The sequence below is a fragment of the Fukomys damarensis genome, unplaced genomic scaffold (assembly GCF_012274545.1).
Source record: "Fukomys damarensis isolate Sample0158 unplaced genomic scaffold, DMR_v1.0_HiC HiC_scaffold_12, whole genome shotgun sequence".
Lineage (NCBI taxonomy): Eukaryota > Metazoa > Chordata > Mammalia > Rodentia > Bathyergidae > Fukomys > Fukomys damarensis.
In genome coordinates this window covers 45,303,737-45,323,699 of record NW_022900924.1, presented here as the reverse complement: position 1 = coordinate 45,323,699, position 19,963 = coordinate 45,303,737, and the positions used below count along the sequence as shown (strand labels likewise).

General features: G+C 48.6%; 1 long non-coding RNA gene across 1 annotated transcript in view; it reads right to left on the bottom strand.

Annotated features, from left to right (window-relative positions):
- The window catches only part of LOC117285673, a 20,043-nt gene extending 3,851 nt beyond the window's left edge, over positions 1-16,192 (bottom strand). The window contains exon 1 of the long non-coding RNA XR_004516740.1: positions 16,027-16,192. This is a non-coding gene — a long non-coding RNA (uncharacterized LOC117285673). The remainder of the gene's footprint in view (positions 1-16,026) is intronic.
- Positions 16,193-19,963: the final 3,771 nt, after the last annotated feature.

The window sequence follows — 19,963 nt, the reverse complement described above, 5'->3', positions numbered from 1 at the left end:
AAAAAAAAAAAAAAAAAAAAAAACAAAACCAGCTCTGCCGATGGATGAACAGAGAAGAAGGCAAGATCGTAGGTCATCGTAACTAACATAGGTTCTGTCATAAATACCTACCTCTGACCACAGTGACGAATGGGACTTGGTAGCCCCTGGGCATCTGGAGGACTCAGCAGAGAAGGGAAGGTGGTTGTTGGGGAAGCCCTAGGGCCAAATGAAATAAAATAGAGGCCCTCTGGGTGTGGGAAGTGTGGCCCCTGTGTTAGCAGCATTGCAACAGCTGGAACTTTAGATACACAAATTCTCAGTTTTACAGCTCTGCAGGGTGGGCAATGCCCCAGGTGCCTGCTCCTGTCTCTCCTAACCTGACCCTCACAGACCACATCCTCACGGAGAAACCTGAGTGTCAGGACCGTATTCTTTTGTTTTTAAGTGAAAGGGGGGAATTTATTGGTTTCCATAACTGAAACAGAGCCCACACATTCCTGGATTTGGTGCCAATAGGCCCAGGGTTCTTTGGCTCTGCGCAGATGGAAATCATGAGCCGGCAAAATGCAGCTCTGCCAGCAGCTCTGAGGGCACCAGATGACACCGGCTGGATGCCAACAGTTGGCACGGCCGGCTGCTGGTTGGTGCTGCTGTCGCCATCTGAGACAGTTACGTGAGTTGGTCCAGAGTTACTCCCGAGTGCACAGCACAGCTCAGATTCGAAGTAGCCCTGATCCCAGTCTGGCACACCTCCGCCGGTCACGTCTGAGGCACTTGGGCATCACCGGTTCTGTAGACTCAGCAGAGAGCTAGCAACACCATGTAACAGCGGTCTACGCACACACGATTATAGCACCACAATCCACAGTGGCCGAGCCTTGGAAGCGGCCTACATGCCCAGCTACAGATCACGACACAGGAAGTGCGGTGTTTACACGCAACGGAGCTCGACTCTGCCATACAGAAGGGTAAACCCACGCCATGGGTAGGAGAGTGGATGCACCTCGAGACCATAATGTTAAGTGAAATAATCAGACACACACGATTAAATATAGTGCGCTTGGCCAGGGATTTAGCTCAGTGGCACCTCGCCTGCCTCACAAGCCTGAGGTCCTGAGTTGGATCCCCAGTACCCACCCCCAATAAAGGAAAAAAATATGGCATGTTTTCTCTTACACGAGAAGCCCAACATATAAAATAAAGAGCAAAGTAAAAGATAGATAATGGGAAGTAGGGAGATGGATTTTTCTTTTTCTTGTACCCAGAATCAAACTCAGGACCTTGTACTTACAAGACAGGCAGCGGCGCCACTGAGCTAAATTATCAAACTCAGGACCTTGTACTTACAAGACAGGCAGCGGCGCCACTGAGCTAAATCCCCAGCCCTTGAGGATGATGTTTATCAAAGGGGAAGGTGATCAGGAGATGGTGGGAGGGCAGAGAAAGGGATGAGAAAAGAATTAAACTGTGGCCAGGCGTGGTGGCACACACCTGTAATCCCAGCAGTAGGGAGGCTGAGGCAGGAGGATCCCTGAGCATTTGAGACCAGCCTGGCTACCTAGTGAGTTCCAGGTCAGTCTCAACCACATAGTAAGACCCCTGCCTCAAAAAAAACAAAATTAAGCTGTGTTAGGCACATGAGCATTATGTCTGCAAATGTGTATGAATGAATGAATGAGTGAGTGAATTTAATTAATATGTGATTTGCAAGTAGAACTGCTGTCCCTCTGCGGGGCCTTTGGAACCCTGTGTAGCTCAGCTCTCTCTGTCTCCCTCCGAACCTTCACCCACCGGTCGACTCTCCCCCAACCCCCGTACATCCCAGCCCAGAGCCCCAGCTGCCCCCGCCCATTTTCTGGGTGCGCTATGCAGCTTTAGCCTCTCCTCGCTCCTCCTGCCTGGGTCCCCTTTACCTCTTCGGCCTGCTGAGCTCTGTCCTTCTGTAAATAGTCACACAACTGCAACTGACCCTCTCTGAGCAGTCACACCACAGTGCATGGACCGATTAGCCATTTGAGCAATAAATAAATGTAAGAATGCCTGATTTGAGTCCTTCCTCTACCAACAAGCATGCTGAGTTGTCCTTTCCGACCCGGAAGTGGGTGGCTGGAGTTCGTGCATCTGTCCTCTAATGGAATGACACGTAGTCCTCCCAACAAACTCAGGAACTCCTGAAGCCTAGGCAAGGTCCCAGGCATCTCTTTAACCTCCACGGCACTCCGCAGAAGGTCTTACACTTAGTGAAGGCTCAAAACCCCCCAGGTAGCCTCGAACCGTATGACAGGAACTGTGCGTCTGTACAGAACACTGAAGTTTTCAATTGGCTGGTGAACCCTGCCATTTTGAACAAACAGAAGTCTTTCTCACACTGCTGTCGTTGCCGTAGGAGCGAACTCTCCTCTGCAGCACACTGGGGGGCTTCACCTTACCCAGTGTTTAGCTAATCCAGCTGTGGGAACCTGGGTCTCTGCTGAGGGTTGGAGAGGAGCCATGGGGGAAGGTGAGTGGAAAACCTCGCCCCCTCCAGCAGTTATTTACGCACCTGCTGGACAGCCCATTACGAATGACACTGGCCAACTCGCAGTGTGGTCCCTGGCACCCCACATACGTCGTCCTTTCCTCCTGGGCTGTGTCCGTGAGATGACTTTCAGGAATATTTGGAAATGACATGCATTTTGCAGCCTCCTAAATGTGTCAAGGGGAAACTTTAGTTGTAACACAGAGCCGTCGATGATTACAGTTCTTTAGAAAGATCTTTCTTTTAAAAAACCCACTGTTTTTGCAATACATTTTGCATATCAAGAGAATAGACACTGAGGGCTTGAAAGGGGGATTGAAGACATCAGTAAGAATGGTTAATAAAATCCAGTACTTTCTTGGCAGATGATGCCACAGGTTCAAGGAAAGATTATAAGCACAAACATCAAAGAAGGAACTAGTGCTACCTGTAATGGTTCCAACATCCTCTTTTGCTTCCCACTTTCTGTCAGTATTTTCTGGAATCCATCCCAAATAAGCAGCCCATGAGGATTTCTTAAACATCTTCCACACCACAGGCCTATGAGAGGCAAAAGAGAAGCAACCCAAATCCACGTCTGCCATCTCAAGTGCTTTTCAGTCATCAAGAGTTTACAGACCCCTTCCACACTGTATCTCATTCAATATAAGGAATTGCACTCATTTTATAGATGAGGAAACTGGAGGTCCTACAGCCAAGCTCACATGGCTTAGAGGAAACAGAATTGGACACAGCTTCGATCTTCCAACTTCAAGCCTTGTGATCTTACTTCCCTAACCTCTGCTACAAAAAGACTTGAGGTGCTTTTAATCCATTGATAACCCACAACCTACTCACACAATATGAAAAGCCTTACACAATGCCTTGTTCAGACCTCCAGGTTAAAAAAAAAAAAAAAAAATTGAAAAGACATTCTTAACTTCCTCTGTTTATTTCAAGATCCTCTCTGAAAAGATCCAGAGAATAATAGAAAAGAAAAACTTTGTGAAGAAAGAGAATGGTGTTAAAGTAACACCGGAATCCAGGCAAGTGTGCCTTCCCCAGGATAGAAATTCTGGATCCATCCTACCGAACATAGTTCAAAAGACTTAGATGAAGAGTGACTCTAAAGACAGGTCTTTGTCCTGAGCAACAGCAGTGGTTACCGGAAGTTACTGGCAGAGAGACAGAGGCCCCGCCAAACATGGCGGTCGCCCTCCCCGTGCCAAGCACGGAGGGGCAAAGGGAGCCTTGGTCCGTGTAGGGGAGAAGCCACACCTGTACGGGCTACAGAGCAGGAGTTTCAGAAAGCACAGCATCGGGATGACATGAGGCCACAATCACACAGAGAAGCAGTCTTCTTGTTGTCAACAGCAACCCCAGGAAGGAGACAAACCAAACACAGCTTCATCTTAGGATGGGTGTCAGGCACAAAGAGAGTGAATGAACCCAGGAAGTCAGTGCCGGAGCTGTGCTGCTGCTGAAGAACAATGGAGTGTGGAATGCCAACCCCACACCTGCAGCCACGCAGGTTTCATCTACCTGCCTCTGCTCTGAGCACTCCCATTCCAGTTTCTTTTCGCTCTCCTCCATCTGCTGGACCCCAAAGTGGTCCTAGAAGTTCATTTCCATCCGTCAAGTCTATTCACGTTGCTTATGAGCAAACACCATACTTTTACTCCTTGTAAATAAAGGAAAACCAATATAAAGTTTGAAAAGAGAAAATCTAGAGCTCAAAATACAGAGAAATACAGTAGCTTTCTAAGAAGCAAAAATTAATTACATAATTTAGAAAGCAGGAAACTAACATTTCTATTCCCATGGAAACTTAAGAAAAATAGGAAATCAAATAAGAGGTGAAAGCGATAAAGTCAGCAATGTAATGAGGAAGTAAGAATGCATGAGAGTTAATGCAATGAAAAGAGAAATCACAGATTAAAATTTCATTCAATGCAATGAAGAGTAAACTGAGCCCTGCAAAAAAAAAAAAAAAAAAAATCAAAATCAAAATTGGTGGCACAGAAAAGAAACTTGAAAAGCTGCCATAAAATGAAAAGGAAAAGACAAACTACTAAAATAATTAGAGGAAAACTGTTGGGTTTGAAAAACAGTAGTAAAGGTAGATAAGAGATGTTTGGGATGAGGGAAGTAGAATAATAAAACCAAGCTATATGTTATAAAAGAAGGAAATTTTCCAGAGCCGATATATATATAAGGATCAAGGTCACCTTCCTGACACAAATACAACATTTAACTGTAAGAGAGCCTGGGAAATTCTATGCAGTTGTGCACTCATATGCCTATCAATAATTGTGTTATTAAGAAGGTGTGGCACACTTCTGTAATTTCAGCACTCGGGAGCCTGAGGCAAAAGGACTGCCGCAAGGTCTAGGTGGCTCTGAGCTACGCTGTGCATTCAAGGCCAGACTGGACCACATAGCAAGACTTCATTTCAACCCCCACCCCCATAGACACATCTAAAAAGCAAAAATAAACAAATAAATACGAAGGAAATGTGGGCTGGTCACAATGATACAGGCCTATGGTCCCAGCTACTTTGGAGGCTGAGGCAGAAGAGTGACTTGAGTAAGAGTTCAAGGCCAACCTGGGCCACATCGTGTAACTCAATCTCAAAAAAGAAGGAGAAAAGGGGGGCAGGGAAACAAGGATCTGAGGGAACCACTACCAACTACCATAATGAAATAGAAATGTTTATCTGCAGATCGAAACACCTCAGCAAGTACCTAGAAAAACTGCACCAAAGATTTTAACTACTAAATATATCCAGTTTCAAACCACTAAAGAATTCTACAATTATCTGGGTGGAAAAAGAGAAGTCAGTTTACCTTCAAAGGTAGAAAAATCAGACGAGCCTCCAACAAAACATCAGATGACCCTGGAGAGATGTCTATGGTTTGTTTTGTTTTATTTTTTGTGGTACCGGGGATCAAACTCAGGACCTTGCTCTTGCAAGGCAGCACCACTGAGCTAAATCCCCAGCCCAAGATGTTTATGGTTTTGAGTGCAAAGGCCTCCCTGCCAGTCAAGACCTCTAAAATGATCCAAGTGCCACTCATGTCTAAAAGAAATAGAACATTGTCAGTGACCTGGAGATCTCTAAAGTAAATCACTCTCACCTTGCTGAAGATGGTACTTACCCATGCGCTAGCCAAACCCAAACACGAGGTTTTGGTTCCAAATACTGGACTTGGTTCTCAGCTCATGGCACTACTGGGGGGCAGTAGCACCCTTAGGAGGCAGAGTCCAGTGGGAGGTTTGGAGTCACTAGGGTACACACCTGCCAGGGATATTGGGACCCCTGCCCCTTTCTGTTTCTCTTTTTGCTTCCTGTCTACCATAGATTCTGTACTGAGCCACCACAGGCCTGAAACAAAGATGCCAGTCAGTTGTGTATGGACTGAAACCTCCATAGTTGTGCCAAGATAAACCTTTCCTCTTTATAAGTTGACTATCTCAGGTATTTTGTTGCAGTAAAAGCAACCTGAGTAACAAGTAGTACCTCAGTTTGCGAACTTGATTCTTTCCACAATTCTGGGCAAGAGCCAAATCAAATTCAGTGGTTAAGTTCCATGTTGACCGTATGGAGAAGTTTGATTCAGTTCTCATACAGTTCAGCTTGTAACCAGAATTGTGGCGAGAACTGAGTTCATAAACTAAGGTGCCACTGTAAAACAAAGTAAAAAATGGAAATCTGGTAAAATGAAATTTATGGTGAATACTAAAAATTAGTTCAAGTCTAAGTCATTTTAAAAATATGGTTATAAAAGTGTTTAAACACAAAATAATCATTGAAAGAAGAAGAGTTAAAAATAGCAGCTGGTGTACATCTGTTAGCTTTCAATGCATACATACAATTTATACATTTCACTGTGGAATGAATTAAATTCATGAACTGAGGTATCACTATATATGATATATATATCCAAGACGTATACCTAAAACAAACAGAGACAGGTATTAGAATAAGGAAGGATAATCTAGCAAATACAGAACATGCACAAATAATCAATTCATAAAGAAATTAGGGTCATGAGCTTCAGTATCAAAGGAGAATTGAAAATGAAAAGCTTAAGTGAAATTTAGACAAATCTCAACAAAAGGAACAACACAGAAAGAAGATAACCTTTATCTACCAAATCAGACAGAAAAAAAAAAAATGAGTAAGAATTCCTAGGAAGTCAGAGGCTAGATGATGGAAATGAAATGGTTGCAGGATATTTGAAGGCACTGGTTTTGCCTTCTCACCGTACAATGATATGTGTGGTGGGTTAAGGAGCCTTCAAATACATTTTAGTTGTGCAAGATTGATCAGGACAGCTCTGCTTATTTTTGAGGCTATGCTTTCTTTCTTCTTGTTAACCATCCTCCCTACCTTCTTCTTCTTCTTCTTTCTTCTTCTTCTTCTTCTTCTTCTTCTTCTTCCTCTCTCTCTCTCTCTCTCTGTCCTCCCACCCCACCCCCACCATTGGAGATTAAACTCAGGGCCTTTGCTTTGAGATACAACTCAGAGCCTTCGCTTTGAAATACATTCCTAATTCCTTCTTTTAAAAATATTGAGGCAGAGTCTTGCTGAATTGTCCAGGTGGGATTCAAATTTGAGCTCCTCCTGCCTCAGCCTCCCAAACTGCTGGGACTCCACGTGTGCATCACCACACCTAGCTGAAGCTGCATTTCTCTTAAAGAAAGCAAATGTTGGGCTGGGGTGTAGTTCAGTGGTGTTGCACTTGCCAGTGCAAGGTCCTGAGTTCTATGCCCAGTACCAGAAAAAAAAGAAAAAAAAAAGAGACAGAGAGAGAGGGGACAGGGAAGAGGGGAGAGGGAAAGAAGAGAAGAGAAGAGACAGAAAATGAAGAAAAAAGTTATCCCTGCGCTTCTCTGACACTCACCATACCGTGGATTTATACTTAGCTTATGCTGTCTGTGAATCCTGTCTGCCTATGGTGGCTAACAAACCCTTCTCCCCTATGCATATTTACCCACACCCATGAACTCTAAAGCCTAGAGATGCTGTGTTGATGATGTAGAAGAATAAAAAATGAGGATGAGCTGTAAGAACTGGAGAACGTGGGCAATATTTCAAAGCACTAGTCCCAGTGGAAGATCGAGTAACAGCCTGAGGAGGTTCGGGAGCTCCCAAGCGGTTTCACTCCCTAACGCTTGCTGTGCTTCCGCAAAGGGAGGCGCAGTGAGGCCGCTTGGACACACCTGGGGACATGTTGAACCTGTGACCGTGACAATATGGTCCACAGAGATGGTCTTCATGCTCTTGAAAATGTACAACAGCATCCGGGTAAGCAACAGGGGTCAGGGAGCAGCTGTCACAAAAGGGAATTAAAGCCAGATGATTCAAGTTACTTGGAGAGAGGGCGGAGGATTGTAAAAGCCCGTGAAAGCCAGGTGATGGGGGCCTGGGATGCTGGACGGAGCACGTCCACCCACACGTGGGGGCTGAGACAGTAAAGCCAGCAAAGGCTGCAACCAGAAGCTCCTTGATATTATTAGGAATCCTTTCCTGGTTCAGTCCAATCTGGCCTCCTACAATGGGGAGAGAAGAGAAGCAGCACCGAGCGCCCTGCCACTCCCAGGATGGGCAGGAAATGCGGCACTCTGAGAAACCGCACTCACCGACAGCCCGGGGAAAGCAGAGCCCTTGGCAATATCTTTGCTACCAATTCAACAGTCACATCTGGAGGTGGAAGTTCTTGTGACAAGGAAGGAAAGTGGGAAAAAGCCCAGGAAGGGGAGGCCCAATTCCGTCCAAACTCAGCCAGCCCATCTTTGAGTGCAACTCTCCCACTGCACAGATGAGGAAACCGCATTGCTGAAAAGACCAGGGTCTTATGAGGAGCGCGTGCCTGTGCCTTCCATTCCCACAGGACCAGGTACATTTTGAGTTGAGAAAACTGCATCCCCTGGAATCCTATGCCCACCCCAGGGTCCCACAGCATACAAGCCAACAGTCAAGCCAGCGCACTGGCCAGCCAAAGCAGGCTGCAAAGCAAAGGGGAGGAGAAAAGCAGCTGGGCCGCATCTCAGGCAAACCATGGAAGTCCCAGACAGGGGAGGCTGCAGCTGAGTCCCTGGGCTTGGGTGGAGTCACTGGGAACCTCTGTTCGGGCATCCCACACTTCCTGTCTGTGTGTGCGTCACAGGACAAGCTGGCTGGAGCCCAGCCCAGACTTCCTGTGCTGGAATCTCAGGGAGGGGTCCCGGAACCCGAACTTCTAACACACCAGAGGATCTGACACGCATGACTGCAGGAACCCCTGGGCTTGACACCTTGACCAAAGCAGACTGCTAAATGATGGGGTGTTGCTACTGAACCAGAGTATGGGGGTCCTTCGATTCCGTTCTTTAGCTTTCTTACTACTTGAGCGCTGTCTTGTCTCATCCACCCACGCTGTCCAATTTTTCTTCTCCTCAAAGTAGGGCAAGAAGAAGAAGGTGGAGGAGGAGAAGGAGGAGGAGGCAAAGAAGCAGAAGCCAAAGAAAAAGGAGAAGATGAAGAAGAAAAACAAGCAAATAACTGGAGTGTCAGAGGCAGACTACAAAAGGCCAGCCTTCCAGGCTCTCTGGGTCGAGAGCGGACCTGGATGGTTTGTTCTGGGCTGAAGCTGCACCCAGAGGCCAAAGAACTGTCTGGAAAGCCTAGGGACAATGTCTGAAAATCAGTGACTTCTGCTCTTAAGGAACTGGGCGGGGAAGTCTGAGCTGGAGTACTCTAGACCAAGTGAAAGTGTAAGCCCTGGGTTGGTCTGCAGCAACATTCCTGCCTGAGAACTGGCTGGAAATGCAGACCTACCTGATCAGTCTCTGGATTAATCAAGACCTTCAAAGGGAGGAACTTGAAGACCTTCCAGAATGATCCAGAACCTTCCAGGCTTTCCTCAGTGAGATGTACCTACCAAAAGTCAGCCCTGACCACCATATAGCAATTTGATCTTTTCTTAAATGTGAAACTGTTCACATTTCTTGAAGAGAGAGAGAGAGAGAGAGAGAGAGAGAGAGAGAGAGAAGAAGGAAAGAAAGGGCTTTTTTAGAGAGAGAGAGAGAGAGAGAGAGAGAGAGAGAGAGAAGTAGGACCAAGAAAGGGCTCCAAGACTTGAGAAGTTCAAAAGTCCATGTTTCATTTTGCTCACCAAACCACAGGCTTCTCCTACATCACACCCAAATCCATGGCTCAGCCTCTGCCAAGCCACAGCAAAAGGAGAGGCCTGGAGGAGAGCACTCGTTCTGATGCAGGAAAGGCTGGAGCCAGGAACCAGGCACAGAACACAATCTTCCAACCTCAGGGGTCACAGAGTGCACGGATGGTAGGGGCCTTAGAGGTCCTTTCCCATGCCTCCCTCCTGCAGAACAAACTGAGGCCCACAGGGCAAGCAACTTGTCCCAGATGCCTCACAGCCAGCAGCTGAGCCAGGTGGGACCGGGCTGGGTTCCCCTCCTTGGTTCTCTTCTCTCACCCCAGGAGACCTCAGGGAATCTGTGCCCAGGCTCTGAGGCCCAAGCAAGGGGCTGTGCTCTGCTAAGTCCAAGGTAACAGCTGGCAGCTGTAAGCAGAGGTTGTCCCAGGAGCGAGGTCACAAATCAGCTGCAATAGAGCACAGCAAGAGCACCGCCTAATCTTCCTACACACACTGACCTAGCCCAGCAGCAGGAGGCCGCTTCTCTCCACCTTGGAGCTGTGTGAGAAGCTGGCTCTCCAGCTCGGGAGGGCAGTAGCTGCTTCACGTCCGCTGGGGACCCATCCCACAACCCCCACAGCTGCGGGGAACCCTGGGAGGCACCAAACACTGTGCAGGCCAGCCTCGCCACACAGGACCAGCCCCTCTGTCTTTCCACGCTTTCTACTCTGCTGCCTCCTGGGCATCACTAATCTTGCGTCTTGAGGCCATTTTTAAGTCCAATAAAGGCTACTTAGCCATGAGCACTATAGCAAATCTGATAACTGAGGTGGATACCAAGCAACCAGCACTAACGGGTAGGTAGCGTACACAGTGTGAATCCACTGGACCAAGCAGCGGCTCCCATCTCACATCCCAGGCAGGATGGAGAGGGGCACTGTGAGATTTTATCACTCTTCTCGGGATGGTGTGCTCCGTGAAATGTGAATCGTTTGTTCTGGAATTTTCCACTTAATATTTCTGGACTGTGGTTGACCATGGTTACCATCGCTCCCTGAAACTGCAGAAAGCAAAACCATGGGTAAAAGGGACGACTGTATCCCCATAACTGACCCTCTGATTGGCTGCGGCCAGAGTCACCATTTTTTTTTCCTTCAAATAGACACGGCCCAACTTGAGGACCAAATCAAAATAACATAAACACCGTCAAAACCAAACGTCTCAATCAGCAAGCCCATAACAGAGGGGACCAAACAATACTCAGATCCAAAACGACCAGGTAACCCTGGTGGAAAAGCCCACCTAAAAGAGCCTGCTGTTAGGAGGTGCTGAGTCCAGGCCAGCTGGATGGATTTCAGCTCTCAGAACTCCCTTTTCTGCTCTCAGTGATTGTCTCCTCCTGCTGTCCCCCGCTACCAAGGGGCAGCCATCTACTACTACTACTCATTCCGCACTCAGTCCTGGTTTCTACATCCAGGACGCTGGAGCCACCCTGCCCCGTGTCTCGGCCTTGCCTTTGGTCCCGAGCACCCTGCCATTTTTCTAAACTGAAAAGGGCCAAGCTGCTGCTGCCGGGGCCAGGCCGGGCCGGGAGCAGAGGAGAAGCTGACTGAGGTTTCCTGTCGCGATGCGAGTGGCTGCTGGGTTTCCATGGCTCTCCTTCCCCTGTTCTCGGTGACCCCTGCAGATTTCCCTTATGAGTTAGTGTCCTGGAATGTCTCTTTATTAGGTGTCTGGAGAAGTAGAGCTGTCCTGATGCCAGCGCCCCCACACTGAGGACTTTATTAGTTTTTTAATTTTCTGTCTGGGTGTCCCTGCTGCATCAAACTTTCCACAGCTGTTGGGAGCTATTAAGTAAGTAGCCTCGTTGGGCGCTTTCCTCACCCCCGCCCCTGCTTAATGACAGGAGAAATTTCTGCACTGCTACATGGAGCCTTGGGAATACAGATGCTTCGTCTCCCTAGGAAAATCTCCTGGCCTGGCCAGGACCTTGGCTGACAGCAGGGCTGCGCAAGCAAATGTGGGGGACAAGCACAAGTGAGAACCATTCTACCCAGTAAGGAGAGGACAGGGGAGCTCTGGATGGCTTTAGGCTGACTCAGAACCCGGCCCAGATGAGTCCCGAACAAAAGGATTTGCAAACACTCTCCTTGTGGGCCCCCAGCAGTGGGCTGCACAGCAAGGTCTGAGCGAGGGATCTACCTGCCCTCAGAGGGGATGCCAATCTCTGCCCATCCCACAACCCCTTCCTGCCTGCATTCCTGAGATGCCCTGCGCCCTGGGCAAGGACCAACGGTCCACAGGGTGCGCAGTGCATGCACACGCATGCGCACACACAAGGGCACACACATGTGCACACACAGGATGTACAGCCCTCCCCCCTACCTACCCCAACACTCAAGGCCAGGGAGGACAGAGTACCAGGCACGAGGGCCCAGGAAATGCCCAGCATCCTCCCTGCTTCAGCCTAACAAGACAAGCGCTTTGCTTTCCAGAAGCCAACTTTAAGCCTCCCCTTGAGGGGACCTCATTTGCAGGGTGAATGTGAAAGGTGGGAGGGAAGAAAACCCTTTGGTGATACCGGCCTCAGGAACAATCTTGCCTCTGAGAGCAAGCCGGTATTCGGGGTTAATCCCTCTGTGGAAACACAGGGTTGAAGGGCTGGAGGAGGTCAGGGGTCTGAGTGGTGCTTCTGTTTACATATAAACTTCCTGGTGCAAGAGACAATCGGAGAGTGGGGGAGGGGGACGGGGAAGAAAGGAAAGAAAAAGAATTTTTTTAATTAAATGGCCTTCTCTCTAAAAATAAAGTCAACAAAAGGAGGTGGCGCTTGGGGAATCAAGGTTTGATTTTAAGGCCCACCCCAACGAATTTTTCTTTTAAATTTCTCTCTCCTGAGTTACATCGTGCAACGAAGCTGCTTTTTGAAACACCTTTTGAAACCAAATACAGATACAGATTTGTGGGCATAGATGTATTTTTTCAAACAAGAAACGGAGAAAGAAACCTTAGTTACCTTCTGAGCTCCAGAAGAACGCTCCACTAAACCAGCCAACATGCTTGGGCCCATGTTTTGCTGGACTCGAAATGGGGTTCTGGTTTGGTTTTTGTTTAATTTAGATTTAATTTGATCAGAGAAAAATCACCATAACGACTCTGTAACTGGAGAATGAGCTCAAAACAATGGTAGTTCAGGCCAATTTGGAACTACCAAAACACACACATATAAAAGAATCTAGAGAATAGTATTAAGAAGCCAAATGACCCCATACTTTCAAAAGAATTAAGAGAAAAAGAAAGTATTTCTTTCACACACTCAAAAGGAGGCAAAGCAAAACTATGGGAGGGAGGCTGAAAATGCCAAATGGTTCATCAAGAAGGAGACAGTTTTTAAGATCTATAACTTGAGCAACTTTTTAAAGATTAAATTTAAAAGACAAAATTATAGATAGATAGATAGATAGATAGATAGATAGATAGATAGATAGATAGATAGATAGACAGATTGTCGTTGTTGTTACAGTGGCTGAATACAGTGGCTGTGTGAAGGGGTGGGGATTTAAGAAAGATTCTGTTCCAGGCATAGGTAAGAACATCAAAATATCTGTGGAAACTCGAGTACTGGGGACATTTACAACCCCATAAGGATCAGGTACGTAGGATTTATATTTACAACAGTTCATAATGAAACATCCCAAAACCCAAATGCACACCTGATCACTACTTTCCTTTTGCATTTCTAACTGGGGAGTTTGGGATTTGTTTTGTTTGCAAATATTAAAGCAAATTCTCATTGTTTACTCTTGTCAACCATAAAAGAAAGCATTTCTTCAATAAATCTTTCCATTTTGAGCCTCTAACTAAAGGATTCTGGAAAGTCAAACATCCACACTTTGAAAATAAATGTGTCAACAGAAGCAGCACAAAGGAGGAGAAAGAGGCGGAGGCTGAGGAGGAAAAGGGGGAGGAGGAGGAAAGAGAGAGCAAATAAAAGTTGAAATCAAATCCTGTGAGCCATTAATTACTTCTTCAGAAAAAAAAAAAACCAAGAAATTTTATAACTGCTTTATTTTCCTCAATAAATTCTGTGATTCCCCTAACTCATCACCTCCTTGGTCCCTGCCTTTTACACACTTGGCTTTTTCCTTTTTCAGCTCTCTCATGTTCTAAATGGAGGTGGCTTCCTGATATTTTCTAACACAAATTCTTGGAGACACCTGACAGCTGGAAGGAATCAGGGACAAAAGGAGACAGGGGAGCCAGGAGAGAGAACGCCAGGGTGCCCTTCAGCCAGGGCCCAGGGTACCCCAGCCCCACTGCCCCTGGAGCTCAGGAGGCTCCAAAAGGCCACCAGCAAAGGCACTGGGAAGGGACGCCCGCCTCCCTCACTGGTGTCCTGCCACCTCCTTGCAGACAGACTGACAAGGTGAGGCAAGTTGCCAGGCTCAATACAGTGGCTGAACAAAGGGGAAAGAATTCAGGGCCCAGTGGCAAATATCAAAGGTTGTCAGAGAGCAGGGGTGAGTCATGGCAAGCCATCAGACTGCCCTACACCATAACAATGAGCGCAATTTGGGTTTCAAAATGCCAAAGGCTGGGCCCTGGGGCCTGCAGTGGGCTCTGGTCTGGGTCATAGAATTTAGCATCCAAAACAGAGCATTTCTGATTCAAAAGAGTGGGATTTCTGTTATAATTATCCTAGGGCAACCCATATGAGCTGGGACTGTCCTAGGCAAACCTGGACATTGCTGCCTTTAATTTTTTATTGTGGTTGTTTTTTGGAACAGGGTCTCGTGCAGGCTGGCCTTAAACTCACTGTGTAGCCCAGGCTGACCTCAAACTCAGTGATCCTCCTGCCTCAGCCTCTCAAGTGCTGAGATTAGTCATGTACCACCATGCCCTGCTTGCCGCCGCTAGTTTTTAAATCCCTCCCAAGTCTAAAAGATAAAATCTAGCTGCCCTCAGAAGCAGCCTCTTTCCCACGGACAGCCATCCCACAGCCAGAAGCAGTGTCTGAGAGCCCCTGGGTCCCTCTTGGACAGCCACTACCTCTGTGAGCCAATTAGAGACAGAAAGAAGCCGGGGGACAATTTTGGCCCCAAGAGGTCTTCCTCAGGAGTCCAAGGTCAGCGGGGTGGGCTGGGGCTGCAGGCCTGGGTCCCTGGGCAGAGGCCCCCGCAGAGCAGGGAAGGCAGGGCTGATGTGGAGCCCGGTGAGGGGATGCAGCCCCCACAGGGCAGGTCCAGAGGCCGCCTGAGCCTGGAGCTGGACGGAAGGCCGCCTGCCCGCCCCCACTGGGCCCTCCCGGAGTGCCTCGGTTTCCCCGCGAGCGGCTCCTCGCCCGTGGCCCGGGGCTGCACTGCACCCGTGTCACCACTGCTGTCACACATGTCCTGGGGGAGTGCCGGGTGCCGCGGCCAAGTCAGGGCCTCTCTACCCAGGGAGAGGAGCTGCGGTGACCACGGAGACCCCGCGTGGAGCCAGACGCCACAGGGCACCGTGTCACTCACTGCGTGTGGAGGGCAGTGACCGGCTCTCCATATCCACGCGGTGACGACCCCAAGGCAGCCCAAGGGGTTCGCAGTTCTGAAACAGATCAGCTGCCGGTGAGACACGGAAGGGGCAGAGGTCAGGAGCCTCAGGGCCCTCACGGGACAGATAGCTCTGCCTCTCCCTCCCTCTGCCCTGTTCACTCCCCTGGCCACTCTGCGGTATTCTCAGGACCCCTCCATCTCCCTGGCATCACAGCACCCGTCTGCCCAGCAAGGTCGCGCTTGCATCCTTTGCCACCTTTCTCAGATGAGAAGACAGCGGCCCCAGCTCGCTCCAAACCCAGCGTCGCCTCCTCCTCCTCCTGATGGCCCAGGTCGCCCTGCTTGGACAGAACAAGCCTTGGGCTGCAAGGAGAGGCTCTGACCCCGAGGCAGGAAGCTGCCAAGTCGGTTGCTCTGTCCTCGGCCCCTACCCCGCGGCGCATCACACAGCCAGTGCCTGTGAATGTGCAGGATGCACAGAGCCCTGCAGACTCAGCCCCAAGCCGGGCTTCCCCCAGGCTCTGTGTTAGGAGCCAGGAAAATGTCTACATTGGGATCTGAAAAGAGAGACCAAAATGACCCAAAGTGGAAATGGACCAGGTCCCTGCCACCAGACCAGAAGGAAGAATAAGATGCTGGCTGGAGTTCACCATCCTGCCAACGCCTCTCCCGAGAGAACGCTCCCATTTTAAAGAGAGCTAAGTAAGCATACCCGGCCCCTCCAGGAAGCAGGAGGATGGACAGGCAGCTGCCGCTCAGAGAGGGATTGGGAGGAGGAAATGGGAGGAATCTGGGAATGAAAAAGGAAAGCAGGAGCATGACAGGCCTGGCCCAGAAATCTTGACAATGAAAACAGAGCTGCAAATACCCGCAAAGTCGCTGTCAGAGATGGGTCCAGCGGAAGGGTGTCCTTACGACCCACAGAGCTCGAGACAGGAAGCCAGCGCATCTTCAGGATGGAAAGCTAAGTAAGGCAGCCTGTATTTCTGCAGCATGTGTCGTGTTTCCAGCCGTAAAATGTGGCCCAAGCTTTATGAAAATATCGGTAAAGCATCCCACGTGCTGCTCAAGGCGGGCAGGAATTGTGATGAACGGATCCACACAAACTCTCGGCCAAGGCTCCCTCCCACCATTCCAAGGCGATCTTCACCCCAAGGGGCCCCTCAGCCCCAGTATGCACCCCCAAATAGAAGACTACCACGGAAGACACAGACTCACCAAGGAGGAGCGCGCTTACCTTCCCACTTGGTCTAGCCAGACCCCGGTCCCCTGCAATTAGAAACAACTGGGACTGGCAGACTGAGCAGGTGGTCGAATACCCCGGGAAAATCCTCACCACCTGTTCCCCAAGTTCTTGGACCTTTTGGAGAGTGCTCTGGCACCCCGGCTCAGAATCTAGCTATTTCCTTTAAGAAAACCAAACTGCAGCTGGGCGTGGTGGCACACACTTGTAGTCCCAGCACTCGGGAGGCTGAGGCAGGAGGATTGCTGCCAGTTCCAGGCCAGCCTGGACTACACAGCAAGACCCTAACTATGGACAAAAAACAGGACGGCAACCAGAAGGAACCAGGGCTGTAAGACCAGCTCTTGCCCTCTGCGAGACACCTGCCATTGAGTGTCTCACACTCCTCGTGCCACCTGGCTCTGTATTTTCCCGGGACACAGATAGGCCTGAAGCGGTCTTAACTTTCCAGGGGAAGAAATGGCCCTGGGTCTGTAGGAGAAACAGTAAATGCCCCAAATTATCCAAGAGTGGATCTGGAACCAAAGCCTCCTATCTTTTCCTGATGGTCTCGCGTGCCTGTGGACACACTAACGGGCTTAGAATGTCTCCACCTTTTCTGCACACAGCAGCAGCCTAAAAAGAAGAGGCCTGAAAACCAAAACTTTCTGGGGACCCAACAGGGTGGGAAGCAAAGGACCTCTGTCCTGAAGCCCAGAAGCTGGAATGGCCCAGTGGTATCCTGTGAGATAAAGATGCCCAAAGGAGCGGCCAGCCACACCCCAGGATGCTGCAGGCCCGTTTGCTGGGGAGGAGCCTTCCCTTCCCACTGGAACACTGCCTGCTCCCACTATTGCCTGGGAGACAGCATCAGCGAGCTGAGCGCTGCTGCCCACCCGCCCAGCCACTCAGGGTGATGGCTTAGACCCAAAGCTGGCAAGTGCCCACCACTGGGTGTGACTCACCCAGGTATCCACTTCTGGGAACACCCTCGTGCTCACCCTCTTGCTCCTGGGTGAAGACAGAGATCTGGCCGCAGCCCAGCTCAGCAGCTGATGGGAATCCTTCACCAGCTCAGGCCTTTCTCCACGGGGTGGTGCAAACAAGGGTTTTCAAGGCATCATTTTGAAGGAATGAACATCAGCCATCTTTTTCTGTTTTTTTTTTTTTCTGTTCTTTGATTTTTTTCAGACAGTGTCTCACTATATAATCCAGGCTGGCCTTGAGCTCACTGTGTAGCCCAGGTTGGCCTCCAACTTGCGGGGATCCTCCTGCCTCAGCCTCCCAGGTCACATTGCCAAGCGATCACTTCTCTATACCAGCGCAGTTTCTCATCTACAACAGGGATGCATGGAGAGAGCTCCTCTAAGAACTGACCCAGGAGGGCCATAGTGGAGTCTGTATTCAGCAGGCACTTACCAAGCATCTCATACGTGCAGTTACTGAGTACCTCGTGAAGGGCTTGGCATGGGCACAGCATGTGGGATGAGGACGAAGCTTTCTCAGTTCAAATCCCTTTCTCCTACTTAATAGCTGTGGCCTCTGGGCACATCAGCCTTCTCTGTGCCTTACCTTTTGCATCTACCCGACATGGATGCCAGCACCTAACTCACAGAGTTGCAAGAATTAAAATAACATGATCACAACTAATGCACTAAAAGCAGGACCGGGAATGCAGCAAAGCCCTCGATAGCACTAGGGGTGGAGGCAGACATCTGTGAAAACCTACGTGCGGTCAGGGCCTCAGCAGTGCTGCTGGGAGTCGGAGGAAGGAAAGCGCTGTGCTGGGACCTCTTCACTCCCCCGCCCCCCAGCGCCCTCTCTTCTCTGTCCCTGATGTCCCTGGGGCTCAGCAGGCCCCTCAGGGAGTGGTCGGATACCCTAACCAAACAGCACAGCTCCTAGAACAAGCCCACACCAGTGAGTTGGTCAGGTTTCTCCCCATCCCGACAAGGCAGATTTCCAACATGCATGGCCAGCTTTGCCTTCGTTTCTTCCTCAGTAACAACAACAGTGAAAAAATGAACTAAACCCTAAGTTGTGTTACCTATTTCTATGTGGCAACACAGTGTAGTCAGAGAAATCACAACTACAAGCAATGAGCATAGATAGAGTTACTCAGGACTAAATATTCAGAGGAGAGGAGGGCCAGGGATTTAGCTCAGTGGTTCCACGGCCTGCCTTGCAAGCGCAAGAACCCGAGTTTGATCCCTGGTACAAAAAAAAATTGAACAGACAGAGGAGACGAGCAATTTCAGGGCAAATGTATCCCTCTGTCACTGCCAAAACTAAAAATGTCCGTTTACACCTCTGCTTCAGGTGAGCGCCAGAGAAATCTATTTGAATGCTTCTTTATAAACATGCGGGGAGCACAGAAAAAGTAGTCTGAAGTGGTCCTTTTTGTGTAATATAAACTTGCACATTCGGTTTCATTGCATTTCATATGTAAATATCCATAGGCGCATGCGTGCTTATCAAAAGCAAGAAAGGGCCGGGGATTTAGCTCAGTGGTTCTGCAGCCTGCCTCCAAAGCACAAGGACCTGAGTTGGATCCCCAGTACCCCAAAAAAGAATTTTAAAAAAAAGCAAGAAATACATCTACTGACTACAGTGGCTGGCAGGGCACTGGTTTCAGGAACCCCAAGATAAAAAAAAAAAACAAACAGGTCCTATTTGCATGAGTTCGATGCGCATCCTCCTGGATGCTACTTTAAGTCACATCAGAAGGATTTAAATACTTAATGCAATGTAAATGCTATAGAAATAGTTATCGTACTGCATTGTGTAGGGAATCGGGACAAAAAGTAAACTATAGATGTTCAGAGCAGATGCAATTTGAAAATACATTCTCAGTGCCATCAACTTCGTGGGTTCGAGGTTGTGGGAATCTAGACACGGAAGGCGAGCTTCCTGTGGAGTACAGGTTAGTGGTAATTCCCTTCCTTCTTTTGTATTTTTCAAACGGTGGCACTAAATCTGTGTTATTGTTGTCACTTAGAATGATACCAGTATTATTAGTATAGTTTTAAAATAGCATCAGGGAAGACAGATTTTTTAAAATCAGCCAGAAGTAATTTTTAAACCTGTGCAAAAGTCTAAGAATTCAACTAAAATAAAAAAAGGACTAATTAGGAAACATCAAGAAATGAGTTAACGAAGTCGAGCGCAGTGATGCGATCCCAGTAGTGAGACACTGAGGCCGGAGGACTGCAGGTTTGAGGCCAGCCTGAGCTGCATCCTCATCTGAAAAGAGAAGGAGGGAGGAGAAGCGGGAAATAAGGGGGAGAGGGCCAGGGAGACAGGAAACAGTGGGGAAAGAAGCAGAGAAGAAAATTAATGAACATTCAAAGAGAGGAGTTTGTGGTTTACACGTCATTTATATTTAGAACCAAAATTTTGTAACAAAGTATTGATGATAAATCAGTAGCAGATACTATTTATCTGTTTGTGGCCACTTACGGAAAGTATAAAGTAAGCAAATGTGTCTTAAGTACCAAGGAATGGGGAGGAGGGTGAAGGTACCTCTGAGAATCAGAGGAAAACTGCAAACAACAAACCTTTCCTCCCAGAAAGGCAACCCGCT